This window comes from Hirundo rustica, chromosome 16 (assembly GCF_015227805.2).
Source record: "Hirundo rustica isolate bHirRus1 chromosome 16, bHirRus1.pri.v3, whole genome shotgun sequence".
NCBI classification, from domain to species: domain Eukaryota; kingdom Metazoa; phylum Chordata; class Aves; order Passeriformes; family Hirundinidae; genus Hirundo; species Hirundo rustica.
The window spans coordinates 2,481,333-2,506,185 of NC_053465.1; the positions used below are offsets into that span (position 1 = coordinate 2,481,333).

At 43.2% G+C, this 24,853-nt stretch overlaps 1 long non-coding RNA gene across 3 annotated transcripts in view; it reads left to right on the forward strand.

Annotated features, from left to right (window-relative positions):
* Positions 1-24,560, forward strand: part of LOC120760093 (uncharacterized) — a 59,511-nt gene extending 34,951 nt beyond the window's left edge. The window contains exon 3 of one of the 3 annotated variants that reach the window (XR_005703281.2): positions 23,752-24,560. This is a non-coding gene — a long non-coding RNA (uncharacterized LOC120760093). Of the gene's footprint in view, positions 1-1,270; positions 3,177-23,059; positions 23,613-23,751 lie in introns of those variants that run through there. The other 2 variants (XR_005703282.1, XR_005703279.1) reach the window with 2 other exon arrangements.
* Positions 24,561-24,853: the final 293 nt, after the last annotated feature.

Genomic DNA, 24,853 nt, shown 5'->3' on the forward strand with positions numbered 1-24,853 from the left:
TAATCTGTCTGGCAGCTTTTTTTCACTTACTCATTTTTCACCCTAAAAGCTAAAGCAAATAGGGATGCAACCTGTAAAGCTGTAGAATAACTTTAGTGAGCTTAACCGCATGTTTAGCCTGAGGAAGAAAAAGTAGTTAATTTTATATCTAAATTTTTATTTTTTTTTATCCAAAGCAAAGGACCCTCCTTTTTCCTGAAGGCAATTTCAAGCTGTTATTCAAGAATGAAAATTGATAATTGTTATATCTGTACTCAGTTGATCTTAATTTTAGTGGAGCTCCAGGCTAGCAAATATGAAAATATCTTCTTGCTGGCTGATAAACTGGTTAAATGCATTGGTGCAGGATTTTGATGAAGTAGCAATAGTTAACATTTGTTGCTTAGCAAAGAGCAGTTATAATCCTGGCTTTGGAGTAAATCCAGATAAGGAGGGAGAAAGAAGTCATTCAGCAGCAGCACGAAGTGGTTTTTTTATCTATGCAGACACACACAAACATTGTTAGACAGCATAAAGTGCTCTCGTAGCAAGTTGTTTGCTCTCCGTGCTGCTGAGATGCTCCTCGAGCACAAGGAGGGTCCAGTGCCTGCACCCAGAGCTTGCCCAAGTCAGACACTGGATCACAGACCTTCCCAGTGCACAGACTTTTCACCTCATGGCAGTGCAATAATTACAGAAATGTGACTTTGTCTGACCTGTGTGAGGGGCAGGGGGCTCTTTGGGAAAGCCCTTAGAGGTGGGTGAGCTGCCCTACAAACAGGGACCTTCCACCCACACAGCCGTGAAAAAGCGCCCCATCTCTGAAACCAGGAGGGTGGTGCCTGCCTGCACACCAGGGTTTTACAAATCACTGTTCATAATGGTAAAAAATAGAGAGTTCTTTTCACTGGGTGTAGTTACAGAAATGCAACGTTGTGGGACCAGTTTGGACAGTGATGTCTACCTTTCAGTCCATGTATTAATGTATTTTTAATTATTATTATTATCTCGTCTTGACAAATACCTTTCTCTTGCTTTCTCCCTTCCATACTTTCTATGGACAGAACTGTGTTCCCTGGGATTCCTCCACTACTGGATTTAGATTGATTAAAACAGGGTTGATTTCAGCTTTAGGCATCACAGAGACACTCTCCTGCTTTTCATTAATTGTCATGTTTGGTACTTCATTGTGTCCAGCCCTCTGATCTTAAAAGGTACAGCACCATGTGGCTTTTCCCTAGAAAGCATTATTTTAAAACAAATTAGTACTTTTGTCTTTTTTTCCTCCAAGCGACTTTTCAATACTTCCATCAGAATCACTGCAAAGAGGTGAGACATTCTGCCTCATCACGGGGTAAGAATCGGCCAAATGGATGTTGGGGAGTCAGAGCAGTGTCTCCTGAAACCGAGTCAAGCAGAGCACTGGATTTTTGCAGGAGTATTTAACGATAAAAGTGATTTCTGCAGTGCATCTGCTCGGGAGGCAGCACATCTTTCCATCTACGTGTGCAGCACTAATTCAGTGATAACTTCTTCTGTTAGAGTGGAACTTTTTGCACTGACCCTTGCACTGGGGATTTGGATCAGCTAAAAGCAGGCTGGTTGAAGTCTAAAGCCTTCTCCCATTCCACAGACAATTGAGTTTTTTGGGTGTATACAAGTTTTTGTGGTTTAATAAGACTGGAGGAAAAAAAAGTCAGCAGCTGAGACTATTTCAGCAACTTGCATACTGCTGTGATGAAAGAAACCAGATATTACGGATTCATTCTGGGGCATGGAAATATTTATGAAGTATGAATTTATTAAAGGCCCTAAAGTACATAAAACAGCTGCTGTGCATCCTGCAGCCGTGCATGTAGGTTTTATTTGAATATATATAACACTATTGCGAACAGAGATGGCAATCAGCGCGGTGTTCCCTAGGATAACGATGTTCAGGGAGTCACTGGAGGGGTATTAATCTAAAGCACATGCAGTCCACTCTCCCAACTCAGCCTGCAGGAAGCAAAAGCAGCAAACGAGGGCCAAGTGGCGATAAGGTGGTGATAACCTCACGGAGAGGGAGAGGTGCCAGTTCAGCAGTGTCACACCATGATTGCGATGAGGCACGGTTATGCAAACGCCCGCGATGAGAAATCCTCCCCGCGCAGGTGAGAAGATAAAATAAGGCCCTTAGAGGCAAAGCAATCCAGGCTTCTGTCGATGACTTGGCGATAAAGGAGCAATGTCAGACACTGGGAGCAAGAGCTCACCGTTCCATATTCAACGCCATCATTTCATTCCCTGCTTTTCTTTCTTCTCTGACTCAAAGGTGCTTTTACTGCCCTCAGTGCTGGTCTCCGACTTGTACAAGCACATAATTCTAACTGTGAGTTTCCATGAAAACATTAAGGAAATAGAGAAGTGACTTGCCAAAGGCCAAACAAAGCACCTGAGGTGGAGTCAGGCACAGAACCCAGTTCTCCAGGCTCGTTTGTTTAACTGCTTTTCCTGGTTTTCACCACTTTTCTGTTCCCTGTCAGTCCCTCTATTCTTGTTTGAAGCACGGGGGACTTTATAACCTCATATTTCTCACAACTCTATGAAAGCTCTACCAGAGGGAAATGCTCCTGATTGTTTCTGTTCAAAGATGGGGGCGTTTCTGGACATGTCACGTCTGAAAAGTGAGTGACTTCTGGCACCTGGTCCTCCGCTTTCTGACATGAGGGACACATGCAAGGAATATCAAATATGTGGCTGAAGCCAGACTGCGCCTCTCTAAGCACACTGTGCTTTTTTTTTCTATGCTGAAGGCCTAAAAAGGGAATTTTCTCTGCCTATCTAGACAGAGGAGCCCCTTTTAGGTATTATCTGCTGTACAAATATTGGCCTACTCAAAGGCAGTTTCATAGAAAGTTGAAGGCAGTCTGAGAGGGAGAACATATCCTTTTATATGTGTTGGATAAGGTAAATGATATCAAATAAAATGAAGGATTAAAGCATGCTCGAGCTTGAAGCCATAGATATAAAAAGGACAGGAATTATTGTTTACTTACATTTTTCAGCTGGGTGTGTGCAGCCAGTTTTGCTGAGGATTTATGTATCACATCAGTTAATTTCCAGCCTGTGCCAACTCCCACAGGGAGCACCACACCAGCAGCTCTGCCCTGAGCTGCCCAGCAGCCGTGGGCACTTGCCCAGGCCCCTGCCCACCTGATGCCACCTTCTCCTTACACTTTTCTCCTGGTGAACCCTCCTCTTTTCTCACCATTTCTTCCAGTTACTTAAGCATGGATCACCAATGGCTTTGTAATTAAGATCCACCCAGAGATGTTTTCTTCTTCCTTATTTTCTTTTTTTCTTTCCTCGCCCCCCCCCCCCCCCCACCTTTTTTTTTTAATAATTGTTGAGGTTTTTAGGAGCTTTCTTCTCTGGTTATCACAATATTTCAAAGCATTAAGAGTGCTAAGGCATCTCCTAGAAATTGTGTAGAAGGTGCTGTGGCTTGCACCTTCAACAAAGAGTAAAATACACGTTGCAGTGATTTATGTGATTTACACATCACATTTTATACTCCACGTTGCTGGTAAGCACTGTGACAAAGGCAGTCTGAGTAATATAGCAACAAAATTAATGAAGTAAAAGAATCTGAGTCTTGAGACAAATCAATATAATTATACTTCACATAAAAATAAACTGGGAATTGTGCAAAGTTAAAGCATTAGAAGAGCGATGGAGCAGAGATAGTTCCACAGTTGGAAGTGCACATGTATTTACAACTGTTTAACCACAACTATGTAAGAATTTCTATAAAGAGTTTAAACAAACAGAAGAGATTTCAGTCTATACACTCTGCTCTGAAGTGAGCTGGCCTGACAATGGAATTGTTCTCCAGCAATAAATCAAACCCTTACAAAGCATTTCACATTTCTAATGGCCAATGAGTAGGAATAACCCCAGCAACTCCAATTTCCCTCTGTTTCATCAATGAAACCAGCGGCTGGGTTTGGCTTTTGGAGTGTTTTGTGTGTGATAGTTGGATAGCTTAGGTGACTTGCTGACGTAGCAGGGATTACATTTAGGTTTCCACAGAGAATTCAGACCTCTGTGCTTTGTTCCTCAGAGTCCCTTTTAAATTCCTGCAGCAGCTGTGAGGCAGAGGTTGGGCTGGAGGTGGGGTTGAGGGTCTGGCTGGGATGTGGGCAGGGGTCCAGAGGAGCTGGGATGGAGGGTGGTGATCTCTGGGAGCTCTTGGCTAGTCTCAGTCTGGGATTGTTTGCTGGTGGCTAAATTGTGGCCGTCTGAGTGCAGAGTGGCTGACTGATCACTAAAACTAGAGCTGAGGCTTTCTGAGACACCACAATGTGAAAAGAAACGTCCAAAATCATTTCTCCACCCTGTTTCAGCTTTGAGCCTTAAAACAAGGGTTTGATCTAGAAATGAGTTCTGAAGTTTGGAAAAGCATCAGCAGCAGATCTGCATCTCCTCCCAGCTTTGCACCGTGGCTGCAGCAGTGACCAGCAGCCTCAGGAGAGTTTCCTTCCAGGTTCAAACAGGGGGAAAGATGGATCTCTTGCTCCTGGAGGAGGGAAGCAGGGCTGAACTGTGGCCAAACACGAGGTGCGCTGGGCTTTGCTGTCCCAATAAATCTGGGGAGGCTTTGCAGTTCAGGACAGCCAAGAATGTGTGGAGAGAAGATGCAGGGCTGCTTCCTGATCTGTAATTTTTCTCTGGAGAGGTGCAACTACCCTTGATCCTGTTGGCTTTGCCTTGAACTGATCTTTCCGGAGAGGCAGATCCAACTGATGGCAGCTGACAAGTCCTTGTAGGTGAGCTCCTGGGGCTCGTCCAGGTTTTTCTCCATGATTTCTGCAGCTGCCCCAATCCTCCTGCCCCACACTCAGGGCACGTGAGGAGGCTGCAGGAAGAGCAGGTGACCCCGGAGCACTCGGTGGTGGGAGCAACAACATGGAAGCCCAGAAGTCAGGGTTCACTTAGAGCATTTATTTTGCTTTGTTTCACACCCAGTGTTCCTCCTCTCAACCAGACCAAACTTTACCAGGCATTACGCAGCGGGCTTATCCACAGAAAATTCTTTCAGAATGAAAAATCTGTTTGCTGGTGGGGAAAGGGTAAGGTAACAACTCTTGTGTACCTTGGTGAAAAAGCACTGCATAAAAGGTGACTCTTTATGTTTCCCTGGGTGATTCAGGCTGGCTGGGTGTGCCAGCCAGGGAAATTTGATCCACCAACTATTTACATAAACCAAAAACTATTTGTCTAAGCACCAGGAGACAAGGGCTAAGCTGGATGAAGTGCTGTAAAGAATTCTTTTTGCAGAATGATCCCTCCTTGCCATCCGAAGAGGCAGGCGGATGCTTATGTAGTACAATATAAATTTTTGAGGAGTGGTTAAAATCCTCTCTCTAACAGCATGGTCAAGCTTTGTCCTCTACTCCTTTGAGAGCCAAGTGTGTGGATGGAGAAAGAATGGTGGAGGAGAGCCTCCCAAAATTCTCTCTTGAAGCCTTCAAAAAATAGAGCAAATACACTACAATGCTAAAAAAAAAAAAGTTGCAAAAATAATTTCCATTTTGTACCATGTTTACCAGAGCCACTGCAGAAATTTCATAATCACAATTAACCATTCTGCCTGTCAAGTGGGTCTAGTTTCAGCTAATACCAACCATGTAAAGCTCTAATATGCAAATGAACTGGCAGAAAGGAGTTCAGAATTTAACATTAGGTGCTGATTTCACTGCTGATAAATTGCTTTGATCCATTGAGTCATGCCTTGTTGTCCTTCCAAATGAATGCAAGCACCTTCTCCTAGAAGTGAGTCACCCCAGGAGATGGGGGCCAGCCTGACCTCGCCACTGTCCATGCAACGCTCCAGAGGTTTAAAACCTTGGACGTGTTTATCCTCATGGTATTATTGTGAGGTCAAGAGATGCTGTTCTTTCCATTTTGCAGTAACGAGGCTGAGGTGTGAACTTTTGAAATGTGTTGAAGCAGCAAAGTCTTGAAATTAGTGGGAGCTGCAACACCCGACAGCTCACGCTCATCTCTACGGGAGAGAGACGATTTCCCCAAGATAACTCAGGAAAACTGGAGCAGACAGCTGAGTTAATCCAGCTCTGAGTTCTAGGCAGCAAATTTTCTTGGAGGGAAATTTTCTGTTATCCTTTGTTATTCTAGAAATCTAATGATGGTGTGGAGTTTATGCTTTCTTCACGTGAACTTGGTGCATTTGTAGAAGCCGAAGTTTTCCCTGAAATGGGAAAAAGCAAAGCACAGCAGTGCAAGGTTTTGATATTCACCTTGCATGTGAACATCAGCTCCTCCTTGGCACTTTCCTGCCTCGCTGTCCTTGGCGTGTGTGCTTCTGCGTGAGTGGCACAAGGAGAGGGGTGACTGTTCTGCAGTAAAGTCAGGGTTATTTTTAGCAAGGGAGGATCCACTCCTAAAAGAGCAGTGAAATGTGCACTTCAGGCCTTCTGCTGTGATTGGGATGAGGGATTTTGGGCTACGACCATGGAACAGTTCATGTCTTGGTTGGTGCTTGCCCTCCAAGGGCAAAGCCAAATCTGAAAGTACAGCTTTCCTGTGAGACACTTCCAGTGCCATTAATGCTTTATGATGTTCAGAGGCATAAAGGGAATACTTTAAAGGCACAGACAGCTGACAGAGCAGAGGTCCAGATGCAAGAGGACTGATTTGAAAGGCCTGTGTGTTCAATATAGCTGTACACGTCTTCCCACAGGTGAGTCTGGGAAAGGATATAGCACATTTTCCCCAGGACAGCTCCATGCATTTTCTATTCCTGATCAAGATCTATTCATTGGGCAAGTGCTGTTTAATCAAGCAGCAGGAAAAGGGTGTGTGCTGTCTTCAGTAGTACAAAGAAATCTCATTCAAAGACAGTCCCGTTCTTAAAAGGCTGGTGTTTAAATTAGACCTGCCCAGACAGGTCTGGCATGTTTAGTGTGACCCCCTTTTACTGTGGATGTTCCGGTTATAACCATCTTACTGCTTCCAGTTAAAATAAAAACACATCTGCCGTGGAAAACGTGGAGCAAACCAAGCTCCCAACACTTGCCAGCCCCTGTTTAATGATAAACCACTGCCACTGGAAAGTAGCTACAAGAGAAAATTTTAGAGAAGTACATAGAAGAGGCAATTCAGTAGAGAAAGTTAGAAGATAGTGTGCAAATTGACAAGGGCGGCAGGGGAGAAATGATGTGGTTTTGGTTTATTCCAGTGTTTGGGCTCCATGGGTTTTGATGCCATTTGGACCTGAATGTGTTGAAGGCTCCGTGGCTGCCTTTGCTCCTGCAAACCAAGCAGAGCATTTCCTTCTCTGCAGCATTAACAGAGGCCGCATGTCATCTTTGATGGTCAGAATGGCGTTCTTGGCTTTTTTCTTCTTCTTGGTCCTTTATCTCTACTCTTCCAATGTTACCTATCATGATAATGAGTCTTAGAGGTCACCAAGGCTCATTTCAGTCACGTTGCCGTGATATGCTGTAGCTTTATAAAAAGTGATCATGTGCTGTGAGATGTGCAGCTTTTCTGGTGCAAGAGCAGATCACCCTGGCCTCTCCCCAAGTCCATGCGTTCAGGGTTTTCTCTGCTAAGTCCATTGTTGTGTTACAGCCTGCCTCAGCCTTCCTCAATCTGCTGGCAGAGGTGGCAGATGCTCAGCTCAGGTCTGCAGTGAGTCATGTGTGGAGGTTGAATGATCCGTCTGCAAACTGGATGTGAGTTTGATGGAGAGACTCTCTGGGAGCCACTCCCAGGCCGTGCTGCTCGTGGGGAGAAGTGCAAGTCCAGCAGGGCCTCATTTCACCAGGTGTCCTCTGCTCCCCCTCAGCCCTGTGGTGCTGGAGTGTCTGCAGAGAGGAGAAAGGTGTTGGAAGTGTGGTGATAACCCATGGGGTACCCCTTGAGGCAGCCTTTGGCCTTCCTTTCTCCTCTGTAGGTTGATGAAGCCCAGGAAGGTGCCGTGTACAAACCCCCCTTATCCCGGCTCACACAGCACAGGAGCGAAGGTGTCTTTGCTTTTGCTTGATGTGAGATGGGGCAGGGCAGAAATACAGGTGTCATCCTTAAACTGTGCTTTCTGTCCTGAGTTACTGCTGCACAAGCAGCTTAGGACACCTTACAGGATTCATTACAAATAACTTGAAGCCTGGACTCAAATAGGCAACAGGTAGATGAGTTGTTGCAGCCGGGAGAAATCATGAATGCTCCAAAACAGCAATCTCACAGGCAGGAACGAGCAGGTGCTGCTTTATTGATAAAAAAATGGGGGAGGTCTTGCCCAGCTGCTAAGGGAATGAACACCGGTGAGATAGATGATAAGGGTTCAGCCATCCCATTCTCCTAAGGATTAAAAGAAAACACAACCCTGTGCATGTGGGGAACTGCAGCGAGCAAGCGAAATCCCGTATTTATCAAAGAGCATCTACCGTCACATTTAGAGATTTTAATACAGATCCATTGCAGAGGAGAGGAGCTCAAAGATTTGTCTTCCCTTACTGACGTGAACCTGGTGTTGAAATCTTCCATCGAGTGTAGAAATTGCTGCCTCGTGGTCAGATTTTTCCAGATTGCCCCACTGCAGGCGCAATGTCTAATCCCCCACTTCATTGCTGGGGAAGATCTCTGTCATCATCTTTCCTCTGTGCCAATTCCTGCCAGCTTTGGGAGGCACAAAGGAGGTGGGAGGTCTGTGGGATCCCGGAGAGCTGCAGCTCTCTGGAGCCCTGTTGCTTTCAGCAGAAAGGCCCAAAGGAGCCGTTTAGGAAGAATTGCTTAGTCTATAGTGATTTGGAGATTTACCATTGTAACTCCTTCCTTTATAATCCCTTTTAGAAAGCTGGATTTGAAGTAGATCACACCTAAGACAAGGAAGTTTCTCTGAGTATTGTAGCTTTCTTAAGATTGCGTGTGGTACTTTGGTAAGCATAAAAACACAATGTAAAAATCTCCTTCTTCTACCTGACGTTCTCAGGTAGCAAAAGTTTCTGTTGTAGATGTGAATGTACAGACAGGATCCTGTTATGGGGCTTTTTTTTTTTTTTTTTTTTTTTTTTTTTACTGAATTTGACAAAATCTGATGCACAGTTGAACTTTTTCACCCAAGCTAAATTCAGTGTAGGGTTCCACATCATCTCTCAATCAAATCAATCCCCTGAAGGCAGTGGTGATACTGCTCAGAGATCAAACTGAGTCTAAGGACTAAGTTATGCTGTGGTAAAATCTTCTTTTTTTTTTTTTTACTCTGATTTTTTAATCCTAATTTTCTTTTATTTCACCATTTTTTATATTTTGTAAAATATGTACAGAGATTGTAGTTTTTCCATACCGCAGCTGGGGTGGGGATGTTTGCTAAGCAAGAGTCCCAGGTGCTAAAAATGCTGGAATACTTTCTTGTCCCAACATCTGAGGCACTTTCCTGCCTGTTTCCACCACTGTGTAGCTGTCAGCAGTGCAGTTTATGAGGCTTCCAGGGAAAAGCTCTTGTCAGAGTGGGAAGAGACCTGATAGTACCTGTGTAGGGAATCTCAGAAATTGCATAAGCGCATCCAAATGTTATCTTGAGACTGGGAGGCATTGCAAAGCATGAAAGAATTGCTTAATATCATGGAACAGCTAGCTGGTTCTGTTTTGCCTAAAAATGTGTTAGGAATATTTCTGATGCTAAGGCTTGTTCATTTCTTAGGGAGCTGTAGAACAGATACATTTACAAGTATGAGTAATGGGAAACAGAATTTCTGCACAATGCAGACGATCCTTTCAAGTTACATCATTCAAAGCAGGGTATTCACATGGGGATATATTCAGGCAAAACTCCACAGCCAGAAGACCAGGCTCCTCTGCTTGGCTGCGCTTTTAATGTAGGAAACTTTTGGTTAAGATTTGCGGGTATCTTTCACACAATGCATCAAAGAGCTGAAAAGTTGAGGATAATCATTCCCACACATGGATCTACGTGCGCTGCAGTGCAAGCCCTTCTGTGCTTCCTGCACTTCAAACATGAGCCCCACATTTGCTCTCGGAGGTCCCCAGCAGTGCAGACAGTTCAAGAGACACTTCTGAGATTACTGAGTTGTCAATCCAGTGAAAAGTGGTAATATTAAATAAATTGAAGGAATGAGTGTAGTACCAGAAGCGTGTTAAGAACTACATTTATTTTCTATGGATGGATTTCTTTGTAAGGTGGAAGTCAAAATGTGCTTTTAGAATATACATTTCAAAGCAAGGGGAATCAATGGGAACAGCCAGTTTTGCTGTCTGTGTTGGAATGACTAACAGGTCATGAAGAGCAGTTTAGACTTCATATTATGATAAATGATGTGGTGGAGGTGAAGAGGAGAAAAAACTGCATATTTCATGCTTTTTTTTGTTTTGTTTTGTTTTACAATCATGTGCTGTTTCCAATAAGGTGCCTAATTCCGAAATGTTAATGAGTCTTTGGATTCCACAGCGAGATCCCAAATACCTCAGAGTCAGGAACCCGAGTTTCCAGAAAACACGTTGCACCATGTGAATATACAAAAAATCTGGCAGCATAAATGAATGTGTAAATGCACATGAGGCTCGTAGTTAGTCATGCAAACGCCGAGCTGCAGACCCGGCCTGTGCACGGCGTGTAGGCTGAGGCAAACGTGACACAGCCCTGTGCCTATCTCTGCCCTGGCTGCTGGCAGGCTGTCTCCGTCCTGACACACAACAATCTTCGCATTCCTGTCCGACCTGAAGCCAGAGTGAATTTAATTAGGAAAACTTGATGCTAAACTGTCCCACCTCAGCGCGGGCCCGCTGAGAGCCAGGCCAGGCGCCGGGCAGAGCACGGAGAGGATATGGGGAGTGTGTTTGGGCAAAATCCTCTCTTTGTCCTCTTCCCCTTTGAGAGTGAAAGGGTGTGTAGGGAGAGAGGATTTTTGGTGGCTGTTCAGAGACAGACTGACCCACCAGACCCTCGCAGAGCTGAGGCCAGGCCCCCCCGTGAGTGCTGAGCGAGGAGCCAGCCATGCAACCAGATGCCGCTGCTGGCAGTGCTGAGGAGAAAAGGCATCCAGACTCTTGGCACTTGACTCTTGCATCTGCCAGGCTTTTCCCCCATAAATGGCCCCGTGTGCCACTCCAGAGAAGGGGCTGTGCCCAGGGGAATGGGCTCCGTGGGGAATGAGGCTGCCTGATGTGCCCGACACTGCCCGTGCTCACTGGGCTTCCTTTCCAACCCCACTAGAGTTCAGGAGTTCCTGGTCTGACACTCCTTTTGGTTGACTTTTTAAAGGCATAATTGTTTGGGGAAACGAAGCAGGGCTGTGATTTTGATGTGCTGACACCTGGGCCCCAGCTCAGTGCAGCCATCTGGGGCAGGCAGTCCTTACTGCCAATACTGCCTGACCTCGCTGCCCAGCCTGGTACAAGGGCTCTGACAGCTCTGCCAAGCTGCTTGGCAATCCATTTCTTAGCAAAGAAATTACATTTAGCGTGTTTTTTTTGTTTGTTTGTTTTTTGTTGTTGTTGTTGTTGGTTGTTTGTGGGGGGGTTTTTTTGTTTGTTTGTTTGTTTTGGTTTTTTTTAAGCGGTGGTGATCTTTTCCAGGGCAAGAGAAAAAAAAAATAAAATCAGCTACACTGTTTCTTTATGGGCATAATCTGTGCACACCTTATCTCAATTAGGGTATTGCCAGCACTGAATCTCACACATTTAGTTATGAACAAACACTCCTTTGCTATGCCATGAGTTACCTGAATTTTGAGCACTTAATAGTAACTATCAAGAGGCTCTGTGTTTTATTTTGGGTTTTCTGTGCTGGTCCAAAGCTGTACCACGATGTTATGGTTGGCCAGGACTGACATCTGCACTGAACATTTAAAATAACAGATGCTTGCCCAAGCCTTCAAGGATAAGTTTGGTGCATGGGTGGTACCTCTCTGACACTTCCCTTGCACTTCAGTCAGTGTTTGCTGTATTTGCTTCAGTGTGTTTCACACTCCGGGAACTGCTGCTGTGGGGAGCAGGGGGCCTGTGGAGAAGAGGTTGACAAGTTTTGTGGGGTGGTCACACGCTGGAGTGAAGGGAAGGAGCGCTTCTGCTGTGAAACCAGGCTGAGTTGGGATTGTTCAGCTTGGAGAAGAAAATGGAGATGTTATGGCACCTTCCAGTGCCTAGAGGAACCCCAAGAGAGATGGGGAGAGACTTTTGACAAGGGGGAACAGCCTTCAGCTGACAAGGGCAGGGTCAGATGGGATATTGAGAAGGAATTCTCTGTGAAGGTGGTGGGACCCTGGCACAGGGTGTGCCACACCTGTGGCTGCCCCTGGATCCCTGGCAGTGTCCAAGGCCAGGCTGGACATTGGAACAGCCTGGAACAGCAGAAGTTGTCCCTGCCGGTGGCAAGGGTGGCACTGGATGATCTGAAAAGTTCCCTCTGACCTAAACCATGCTATGGCTCTGTGACTTGCAGTAGTGTATTTTCAGACATATAAAGACACCCCAGGGCACCATGAATTGCTTCCTTTTACCCCTTCTTGGCAAAAGATTTATGATTAAAAATATGTGGACCATAAGACTGGTTTTGCTGAAAACTTATTGGAAGACTCCGATTGAAGAAACAGAATGCCAAAACTTTAACAAAGACTTTTTTTTCTTCCCCCATCTGTTTGATCAGGTGTCTTGGTATAGAAGGTGTTTTAACAAAAGGTTGTGCAGATGGTAGGGAAAACATTCAACTGTTTGACTAAAAATCATTTCCTCTCTCAAAGAGGGAGTGCTTTCACGGATCTCATTAGTTCAACTGTTGTAACTTCCAGGAGTTGCCACAGGGTACAAAATGCCTGGGTTCGGCGGCACAAATTTATAAGCAAGAAAAAGACCAGTGAAAGAAAAACCAAGCGAATGCTCAGATAGCTTTAATTTTGGCGTACACATCCAAAGGAATTGTGTGCTTCCTCCTTTGCTCTATAAATATTATGTATTCCTTTATTTGCCAGGCCGTGCTAACCCCAACATTGCTTTGCCGCCTCCGCTGTGCGGGCTGGGTGTTAATTGTGGCCGGTGTAGCAATGCGTGGAGCCAGTGCTGATTCACAGGGCTGCTGCCTGCTCTGGGCTCCTCTCATTACCTTGTTATTTCGCTGCAGAGGGATCAGCTCCGCGCTGGTGCTGTGCAAGCAGAAAGATAGTCTGGAGGAGTCTGCAGCCTCAGACAGCCCAGTGTGCCTTACTCCAAACTGTAAGGTCTGTCTGATTCTGCTGAGTGAGTCACAGTTTTGTTTTGCCATATTCAGACGACACCTCCTCCTCTCAGTGAAAACACGCTGGAATAGCCTGGCAGCATAACCAAACAACAAAAGAGTGCTGCTGATGGCTGACAGCTCTGACAGGTGCATTTGAAACTGGAGTCAATTTTGTCATCGTGCACAGAAAGGAGCTTTGACGCTGGAAAAATAAGTGGATTTTTGAAATGTAATTTTGTGACTCTGCCAAACTACGTACCCCAAACACTGCGATCTTCCAAGCAGGATTTTTCAGATGCAGGTTATTGGGTGTTTTTTGGTTTTTTTTTTGGTGAGGGCACTAAAATATTTCATTCTTTATCAGAGTTAGCAGAGGATTTGACATGGCTGCTGGGGGAAGATTTGCCCATTCTGCTTTGAGGAGAGCAGGATGACTCTGGGGTTCTTCAGCGCTCCGAGCGCGCTTCTGTTCCAGCTCTGTAATTTTTCATCACAAATTGCCTTGACTGGTTCAATGATTTTTGTCATTGTACAGGTCACTAATGTTCAGTCATAATCTAAAGCAGAATTCTTGTGTTAGCCTTTTGCAGACTTTGAGTTCAGCGTGTTTGTGCAGGACCCGCTAAAAGCAAAGGCCTTGACATGTTAAATGACAGTTATTTTATTTTTTTTTACTATTCCTACAGTCTATCCTCATAAAGGTGATCACATGAGAGAAATTTAGAAATTCTAAATTATTAGAAATTTTGTTTTACCTGTAACTCATATTCAGCTGTCTGGAAAGACCTGGTTTTTGAGGAAAACTTACAGGAACTTTAAGATCATAAATGTCACTTGACTTGAGACACAGATGAACCAACAAGAAACCATCTTTAAACAATTGTGGTAGAGCAAGTGGAATAAAATAGATTTTGTGTGTTTCTGGCATAATTCTGAAGTATTGGTGAATTTAGGACAAGCACTGACTACAAAAGGGTCTGTCTTGAATTTTTCATGTGCTGAGAAAACGTTAAAATATTTTTGGTAGAAAAAGTATGATGTTAGTTTGGTAATGGTTTGATAGATTAATAATTTCAGTTCTTCTCACAGTCAGACATACAAGTCTTAGGCTCCACAAACTGAGGTCTTCAAAAGACCCTCCAATTTCTCATATTGGTAGCTTTCCATTAAAGAGTAAATTAACAACATTAGCACCAATATGAGGCTTTGGTTGTCATTTTAGGGTCCTCACTTCGAGCATGCTCCCCTCTTCCTTGGAAGACACAGCCCTCCCTTTTCTGGGTGTGAAATGGTAGAATTTTACATGTCTAAAATTAATTTATTTTTTTACCCCTAAGTGTGAATATCTTCTGAGCATGCAAACTAGTCAGCTAAATTAAGGTAGGGACCATAACATTTTTGTTTGGAAAATTACATCTAGTTCTTTATAGCATTGGCTCCATGTTTAAAGAAGTCTCAGTGTATATTTTTACATGCACAATTCACAGCTGCAGACAGGCCTAACTAGCATTTGGACTTGACTTTCTTCTTGAAAAAAATCTGACTCTCAAATGCATTCTTTTCTTGTGAGGCTTAGGAATATTGATTTAATTTGGTTTTTTTTTTTCTCCTAATGACTTATGTGTCAGACCACCCTTCATTTCTAGTACTGAAATGAAGTGACAGTCTGTGGATGGCTGTGGAATAAGTGATGTCTTGGTCATGGCCCAACACAGATTTCAGGCACAGCACTTCTGCCTCCCTTGCCAGCCTCTGAGGCTAAAAGTCTGCCTCTGTCCCAGTATCTCATCTGCTTTCTCACTTGGACTCGAAAGAAAGGGTCAGACCTTGGCTTTACAGGTCAATGCAACGAGTGGCAACAAACTACACTGAGGAGGGGAAAGAAATAAAAAAACCCTTTAAATTTGTGTGTTGGGGTCAGAGCCAGGCAGGACACAAGGTTGGTGCTCAGTTCTTCCATCACAGAGTGAATTTCCCTCCCTGCTCTCCACGCTGTGAGGTGCTGGGGGTCTTTTGCCCCCAAATTCTTCAGCACAATTCCCAGTGACTTGTCTGAGCATCCATTGCCTGAGAGCCTCCCCCATGGACCAGTGTCTGTGTGACAAGGGGCAGCAAAGAGGGATTTGGGAGCACAGAACTTTCCTGTCCCATCAAGTGTGTGATGTTTTAAGGCCTAGACATCACTTCCACTGTTTGCTTTGTGGAAGTCCTGTGTCGCTGTTTTATCTTTATTTCCATTTGCTTAAAATTCTCCTACCTGGAGCTCTGAACATATATGTACCTGTATACATATATTCAATGTAAATATATATATTCTGTGTCAACATACAAAACTCTCATTTCTGTGCTTTAAACTCTGCCAAAAAAAGCAGTTTAGAAGTGAACACAGACAAAGTCTTCATCTGAGCCCAGAAGGGACTGCAGACTCTGTGATTACACCTCTCGTTCTGCTCAGTAAAATGAGGCACAGCTTGGCTAAGGACGTGCTGAGGGCCCTAAACCAGTCTGGCAGTGCTGAGAATCCTGTGGAGGTGTTTTTGCTCCTCGGTACATTCATGTGACAAACTGTTGGCTGTGGTGCTTTAAGCTGAGGAAGGGCTTTACAAACAAACAAGGAACACCAAGGGAACAAATGCAACGTTTTATAGAGTGCTATGCAGAAGCGTATTAAAAAGTTATTCTGAGAAACACTGTATGGTGTTTCTGATATTTCTCTGGAGAGAAGTTCAGAAACCTTCTAGCATTTCCTTCAAGCTTGGGTTTATCAGCTGATTAACATGGAATTAAACAGAGGAAAAAATGTCAGATAAGTGGGGAGAAAAAGATCAAATGTTGCCTGAGACGTAACGAAGTGGCTAAAATGATGCAGAGCATTGTCTTATCCTTCTAGTTTGAATATTATGCCTCCCAACAATAAAAGGGAGAGGGAAGCAGGTGTGAAAAGCACCATGTGATGATTGTCCCATCCTGTTGGGCAACTAATGGAGACTCAGGTGTTTGCTGCTCTCCAGCCCTGGGATTAGGGAATAAACATGCCTGGGATTTAGCATAGGCTGCGAAGGGCTGGTTCCCATGCTCTGGGATGGGTGTGCAGTGCCTGGCTCTGGGCTGCTGCCTCTGAGTAGGGAATGGGGTCAATGGTCCCTGCCCTGTTCCCTTGGGCACAGCACTGGGAATTACACCAGGGGTGAAAGGGACACTCAAAAAACCCAAGCTACTGCCTGAAATGCTACAGAAAAACCCACTGACTGTTACTTCTCTATATTCATTTATCTGCTGGTTGTGCACCTGAGTCCTCAGCACACTTCTGCACTGGTTGCTGTTCCAAGATCATCGCCAGGTCACTGTAAGAACTGATTTAAGTGGTTTGTCCCCCATGGAAGCTACACCTTTCCCTAAATGCTGGCTGAAGGTGTGTTAGAAGGTGCTTTCACACAAAGGTAAAAACAGGATTGTGCTGCCTGTTAGGAGTTAAAAAAAAAACAAACCATAATCTTCTTTTTGCTTCATTCTAGAGCAGAATGTGTCTAGTGGAAAAATTAATTACTAGAGGCTTTCCCCTACAGTATAAGAAGAACTCAAGGAAGGGAAATTCACTTATGTATCAAGGAAAGTGGGGAAGTGAGGGGTACCCAGAGTTAGGTTTGTCGTGTTATTGCTCAGCCAATTTCAACCCCACCGTGTTCAGATACCAGAAACCTGAATTGGCTTCACTTCCTGGGAGTTAATTTATATTTTGGTGGAGTTCAAGGCGGACTTGTAGGACAAGGAAAGCAGCTCTCTGTGAAGCTTATGAAAACTTGTGATGGATTTTGTAACATCCACACACTGGATCCAAATCTCAGATATCCATTAATTATAGATTTTTGCAATGAAGGCAGCCTGCTGTAACCCACTGATGACTAGCACAAGGGCAAGATGTTCCAGGAATTTCTTATCCACAGATGAAAATTGGAAAAGGAATTGGATGCATAACCAGGCTTTCTTCCCAGTAAAGTGTTTAAATCCTAAAAATTTAAGGAAATGAAAAAAAAAAATTACATGAGTATAGGTTTGGCAGATGATTTATCCTACAAAGTAAGGAAAGGAGTGGTGAATGCTGAAGTGTTTTCTTATTAAAATTAAAGTTATTGATTTTCATTCCAGAGTGACAGTTTTCTTTGTTAAATAATTGCCATAATTCAAAGAAACATTCCCTTTTGAGTCAAAAAGAATGTTTCTGTTTGAATAATTATAAGGCCTGTGTGTGTACAAATTTTTCTTTCACTAAGCAAAAATTGCAGTAATTAGAGAGTTTTTTCAAGAGGCTGTGATTCACATATAACAGAAGGTCTAAAAAGAAAAATATCAATGTTTTGTCTTTTTGCATATGTTTATTCTTGCAATTTAGAATTTAGTAACAGGAGAATAAATACATTTTCTGGGAAAAGTGGAAATTGTTTATGAGAAAACAATGGAGATTTCTTTTTTCTTCCCTTGTGTCCATTGGGCAAATATGCAGATTTTCTTCTACCTCTTGTTTGCATTCTTGCCCCAAATATTTACAGAATGAGTGAACTGTAGGATATTTTTGCCCTCTTATGCAAATTATATGTGAGTACATAATTACCTGTTACAGTAATTGCTTGGTTCCTACACAGAGGTAGCTACTATATGCAAATAAAGCACACAAATACCTGAATATTTTGGTATTTGTTTCATGTGCACCAAAATATGCGTCACAGTTTCTGTGTAAAGATGATCATCTCATTTCTAGTGAAGTGCAAACGAGTTCTGAGCAGCATATCTCAAGATCTAAATTCAATTAGACTCGTGTAATGATCTGTCAGGAGGGTATTACATGCAAGGTTTTCTAGATATCTAACCCTTTCTATCTTGTATCAAGCACTTGAACAAAATAATTGTGAATTGGGAGTATCAAGTGCAGTCTGCCTCAGGATCGTGAGATTTCCTCTCAAGGATGCTCCCACAGGTCTCACAAAAGAACATTTATGAAGGGTATTTATCATCCTACCAACGATTCCTTCCCCGCAGAAGGATTAGATGAGGACAGGCTTAAAAATCACCTTTGGCAAAAGTGGGTGCTTGGATTGTGTTCCCTTGATCTGGGTTATTCCAAGTACTCTGAGATGAAAATGTGCCTTTTGCTGTATTTCTTGAAGTCTCCCTAAATCTTCTCAACTCTTACACCCCAGACATTTGAGAATTTTCATATATTTTGGGGTGTTTGGCCCAGATTAAATAAAACACCTCAGCCTGATTGGTGCCATGGGAAGTGATGGATGCTTGGGATTGTCCCCTTTTCCCTGAAAACACTGAAGTCTCCCCAGGATGGCTCCAGTTTGGAGGGATTCCACACGGCTGGTTCAGCCTAGATTGTTTATCTTTTGAGCACCACTGACCACAAATTACCGGGTCTTCTGTGGCCATTAATCAATAGACTCCATTAGTGAGCAGCCAATTACAGGATGATTATTTTTCTCTTCCACCTTGTACCTTGGCTCTTTGTCCACAAGGCAGAGCAGGGGATGCAGCCAGCCCAGATCCCACATGGGACTGAACCCACTGCTGCTGTACCCTCACCTGTCCTCGGTTTTCTGATGCTTTTGATGCCATCATTCAGCTCCCACTTCCTAAAATCTTTGTATTTTTTTGCTTTCTGTGCCTTCACTCTCACAATTGTTGCTTTGCTCACTGTGTATGTGTTTCATTGTGTCTCTAACTCTGAAAGTTACCCGCTGTGTGATGAGAAAAAGAATTATGGCATTGGTTTTATTATTTCAATTTTTTATTCTTTGAAGGGGTTGGTATTGAACATGGAAATGGAAAGACAGCTAGAAGACTTTTGCAAAGATAGCTTCTTACATCTTATGAAAAGATGGGAAAAAGCCTTTCATTTAGATGGAAAGATAAACAGATTTTTAGATGCAGTAAATTCCGTGCTTTCAGCCATTCATTTCAGTAGCTGGATAGCTGAACTGTGGCAAGCTGGCCCAACACGTCCTGGGAATTTATGGGAATGATGTACAACGGGGGCAATGCAGGTGAAGGAGGAGTTTCTCGCAGGCTCCCAGTGCAAACTGGTCCAACTGGAGGCTGTGATGCTTTTAAAATGCTCTGTTTCTGGGAGGAGCAGTCCCCTAAAGCACCTGTGCTCAGCCGTGCCTTTGAAGAATGCTTTGCAATCTCTGAGCACAATCTCACCCCTGCTCAAACTGCAGATTAAACCGAGGCCTGAGATTTGGTGGTGTGGTGGCAGCCTTTAAAATAAATGATTTATAAACACAAACTGTAGCTAAATTTTTCAGGGAACTGGATCTGCAGACATGAATGGCATGATTAGAAACACCGTGGGGAGTACATGCATAAAGCTTCTTTTAATTCTGGGCTTTTCAAGCGTTTAATAGCTTGACAGCAACATTTTAATAACAGCCCACTAGGCCCAGTTTTGGCATTCACCACACACGGAAACAGCTCCTGGAACTTGTCCATGGAACAGTGAATTCCGTTTCTGCAGGCTAGAGCTCATGTGGAGATAGAGCCGAGATAGAGCGCTTGGAATTCAGGACACTTTTCCATCGCTGGGTGCTTGGGAACGTTACATGTTCCCGTTCCAAAGCCGCCCCTCAGCAGGGGGCTGCGCTCCCATGAATTTTTCAACACGTGTTTTCTTCCTGAGCTGACTTCCCCGAGCAGGGCCAAAGAAAGTTGTCGTGAGGCGATGGAGTTTTTTTTTGGTTGTGGAATTTCGTGGTGTTCCTCGAGCCCCCGTCAGAGACAAGGCAGAATGGGGGCCACGTCTGGAGACCCTTTGGAAGCACTCCTGAATACCAGGGCTCCTGTCAGTAGTTATTGCCTAGAAAAAAAGAAAAAGGTCTGGCCCTTCTGAACCTTGATTTTAACCTCAAGAAGGGAAAGTGCTTTAAGAAGGGGGGGAAAAAAAGGCAATTTAAACTCAATTAATTTCAAAGGACTCAAAAAAATCATATTTCCTGATAGTATCATATCTTTGATTCTCTCTTTTGTTGCCTCTTGTACAATGCTCATAGTTCTGAAGGAAAAATGTAAATATGCTTACAGTTATTAAAACCGATGCTGATTGCTACAGGAACAGTATGTACCAATAAATACTTTATCTAAGGAAATGGAAAATTAAGAATATTTAGGCTATTAAAATGGAACTGCTACTTCGGCTTTTACATGCAAGAAGGCTTCAGTCTTCTGTCAGAGTCTAGATTAGACGTAGACATAGACCAAAACAATTATCTGTATAGTGCTTTTCTACTTCTACTTCAGTTGTTCTTTTGTTTCTTTTTATGTTGTTTATCTAAAAAGAGAAAAGAGGAAACTGAGTTTAAAACATATATTTCTCTTGGAAACTTCCAGGGCTTTTTTGCTTTTATAAATTTGAAATCTCAATCAAATTTAGTATTTTTACACCCTTTCCCAAAAGGTCAAAAAAGACACTGTTTTATAACAAACACTATAGTGGAAATTAGATTCACAAGGTGTTTCTCAGGGGTGTGTATTTTTTACATTTTAAGATGTAAGAGAAATAAACAGCTTTGATTCATCACGTTTGCATCTCACCACGGCAGAAATTGCTCACCACTCGCCCATATTCATCCACTGACCTTGTTGAATATACGTGTGGGCTTTTGCAGGCAAGCGGCCTAAATATAGAAGCAAATTGCAAATGCTGTGTGACCAAATGGTCTCACATTGGCTGGGCAATTCTGCACATGCTGGCTGCACCAAATGCTGGGAAATTAATTAATTTACCTGTCATTGAGCCGCTAATGTGGAGCAACGCAAGCGAGCAGAGATAGCCAAACGCGCACAGGCACTTCAAGTTTGGTCTGACCTATGCCAGGGGAGTGATTGTGTACTTTAAACTTTGCCCTGTTTCCTTCTCTTGGCTGGTTTCCTCCTGTGTCTGAGCCCTGGTCTCTGCTCATCTGTTCGCCAGGGCTGGCACAGCTGCCTGGCAGAGAATTCCCAGTGTAGCATCTCCTCACCAGGCTCAGGCATCTCTTCATCCAAAAACATCACGAAGAGCAGTTGGAGGTGGAGATCTGCACCATCCCTTTAACCCCACAGTGCCTCTTTAAGCAAGTAAAGCAAAATGTTTGAGGAACGTAAAAAAATTGTGGATGTGGTGAAAAATTGTGCGAGAAAATGGCGGAGCAGAAGGGGAGGTTCCTTTATAATTGGATTGTGAGTCTTTTGAGCTTAATTTTTAAGGGAGATTTTCCCTACCATGGGTTCTGCTACTAATGAAGAGTAGAGGACAGAGTCCCCCCTGGATTCCTGTGCAAGTAGTCAAACATAATGTCTTCAATATTGAAAAATTTTAATGTTGCAGTCATTTGTGCATAGGCGTGGTTTTAAGCATCTGAATGGTCTCATTGTTATCAAATATGTCTCCTTTGCAGGCACCTGATTTGCTTTAGCTTTTCCATTGGAAACTGGAAAAATTCAGGTGTCAAAAGCTAACTTTTTTCTGATGATATTCTGTCCAAAATGAACCATCCAACACAAAATGCGTTGAAGTGCGCTCTGACTCCAAAACCCATGTAAAAACTGGGAGCGTCTTTAGTTCACATGATGTTATTGCTGTATATGGTGATATCCTAATATCAGCAATGATTTCAGGATCATTTATAAATTATTTCCATGTACAGGACATCCTTTAATGTTGGTGGCAGGTCCAGGTTGGTCATTCTCCTCCTGTGCCAGACTGGGCCCTTGGGATACAGCTCATTACTTTGTTGTCTTCCACTGGGTGAAAGCTGCAAAAAAAGCATTCAAAATGTGCAAAATATAAGGACTACACAATTTGTAGATGTAGGTTTTTTTTATTTCTAGATGACAAAAGGAGCATTAACATCCTCACAAAGAACCTTTGCCTTGGCAACACGTTTTAAAATACAAGTAGTTTCAAAGATGTTTTTCAACACTTCCATCTGGATTTCTCCCAGGATTAAGTTGCTACGCTGCTGATTGCAGTGGTTAGATTAGTGATTTAGGTGGCTGGTTTTGAGGTATATAAAAGCAGGTTTTGGATGTTTATTACATTTCACTGCTCCTTTTAAGGTAGTAAAGCCACATTTCAATGTAAAGATGTTTACTGCAGAAAAATCAGGACCAAAATAAACAGTTAAGATTTGAACAAAAGCGATCACTCAACAGCATTTATATGATCCATAGACTTTAATCCTTCTTACTAGGGAATCTCCTCTGGGTTCAGTGGCATTGTTTGTTTTAGTTCCCTAAAAAATGCACATGATGAGAAGAGGTATGTTGATAATAATGTGCTGTGAATAGCATGAAGGCATTCTGTGCACAGCGTATCATATCATCCGTCATTAAGTTTTTCTTCTCCCTCTCTCTTGCTAATGGCAGTGAATCAAATATTTAAATGCATTTGTTAGCCCTACGTGCAACAGTAAGGGTATGTGGAGCAGGGAAGAAACAGATTGTGTAGCACAGAACCAGGCTGTAAAGTGCATTTTAAACTGGGGATTCGGTAATGGATGCAGAGCAAATGAACTCAGAGAATTAACATTCGAATTTGCACTTTAAATGCCTCCTAATTGGCACCTCTCGGGATCCGTTTTGAACTCACCCAACGCGATTTTTTTTCTTTTTACTGAAAACAGTCGGTTTGGGCTGACAGCACCTGGGTCATAGTGAATGAGAGATGATGATGTGTTTGGCAGCTTTTCTAGTTGAGCACTGACAAGTCTTGTTCTCTAAAGAAAAAAATCAAAACATATCAATCCACATGCTCACTGTACTGAGGAACTTCGTTGTCATATCTTTCAAATTGTTTTAATGTTTCAGCACGGCAGAAGTGAAGGCATAACAGAAGGAGACAACTATATGCAGTTTCACTTTGTTGAAAACAACTACATAAGGAAAGCAGAGCATAACTAGCAGAGTCCTGATAAGGTCATGTCAAACAAATTAATAGGAGACGGAAAAGAAAAGCTTAAAAATCCTTCTTTTAAGATGATAGTTCTGCTGGATGGAAGCTGGGCCCAGCCCATCCAGTCCTTCCATTGGCTTCCTGCCTTTTGCGTCCCCAGGATTCTGGATGTGAGTGCATTGACTGATCCTTTTCTGGAGTGTTTGTGTGTGTGCTGACCCTGTCTGCCACCCAGGCCTCATTAGAGCTGTTCTCTGACTGCCATCCAAGAGCCACCTCTCTCCCAGATGACACAAAGACAAGACAAGGTGAAGTCAGCCTGGCTTTAGATCGTTTCTGAGGGCAGAACTCCTGGCTTTCCAGAGCATGCACCGCCTCCAGTGGCTCTGCAGCTGGAAACCCTCCTCCCTGCAGGGTGGATTTGTGAGACATCAAACATCAGGGGCTGATTTTTGGTGGTGGTTTGTGCACCGTGGTGCTGGATCGCTACTCAGGTACCGAGCAGCTCTGCAGCCTCAAAGGGGCTCCTGTGGTGCCATCACAGGGTGATCCAAGCCCACAGGTAGAAGAGCAAGGATGTGAAGGTGACAATCTCCTCATTCCTTAGGGAGAAGGGTTGATTCCAGCCTCAGCAGGAGCAGAAATGCTAAGAATATGTGAAGACTTTGGGGAAAATGTCCTTTGTCCTCTCCTTGGCTTTTGGTCTGCACCCACACAGTGGAGAGATGATTTCCAGCCTCAACTAAATGCTGCAGACCCAGGCAGCTCCTTTGATTCTGATTTCTGGGTGGATCACCACGCAGGACTTCTGTATTTTTCTCACAACAGAACTTTACAATTTTATTTATGAATACTTAAATTCTCAGTTGCAGTGAAGAAAAAAAAGTTTTGTATGCAAATATGTAGCTGTCTTCTTTTATCGCTTTCAACACAATGGATCAAATCTGCAAAATGTATTCACTAATATGGCTGAGCTTTATTGGAGGATTTCATTAACTAAAGAATAGGTTTAATATATAATATATTCTTTCTTTTTACTATTGCCACCTTTGTTGTGAAGAAATTGAGAGTCAAGGGGAAAAAGCTCATAGAACAGTAAAATGATGCCCTGACATAAAAAAAGTTGTAACAATATTTGTGACCTTGACTTTATTCATTCTGCCTCATTCTATTAAACTGCCCAAGGATTGCTCATTTTAGGATTTTTTTTTCTGCATTGAAAATAATCGAGTCATTGGGTTTGTGTTTAAATACAGCCTTGTTTGCTTGCCTGTAACCTGTTGCTTAGTTCTACTGACTAAATGTCCCGAGGCACAGTCTTCTCATCCTTTTGTCAGTGGAATCTACTTAATTATTCACCTTAGAGCAAAGATGTTACAATTATAGCCTTCCCTTTGTGTAAGTAACCAAGCACCTCTTTGACTGTTACCTTAACTGTTTAAGAATTAAAATATCTGCCTATAAATCTGGCCCCTTTATTCATGTGAATTCATGGGGCCGTGTTACTAAGCTGAGAAGTTTGGGGTTTAATCTGATAACCACCATTTCACAGATCACATAGATGAATCTAAAATTCTGATTAAAGGGGTGTGGGAAAGCATTTTTGCATTTATTTTAGTTGGTTTGCTTTTGTTTGGTTTTTTTTGTTTGTTTGTTTGTTTGTTTTTTACAAAGGGTTTCTGTGGGCTTGGGATCCGGTGCTCACTTTT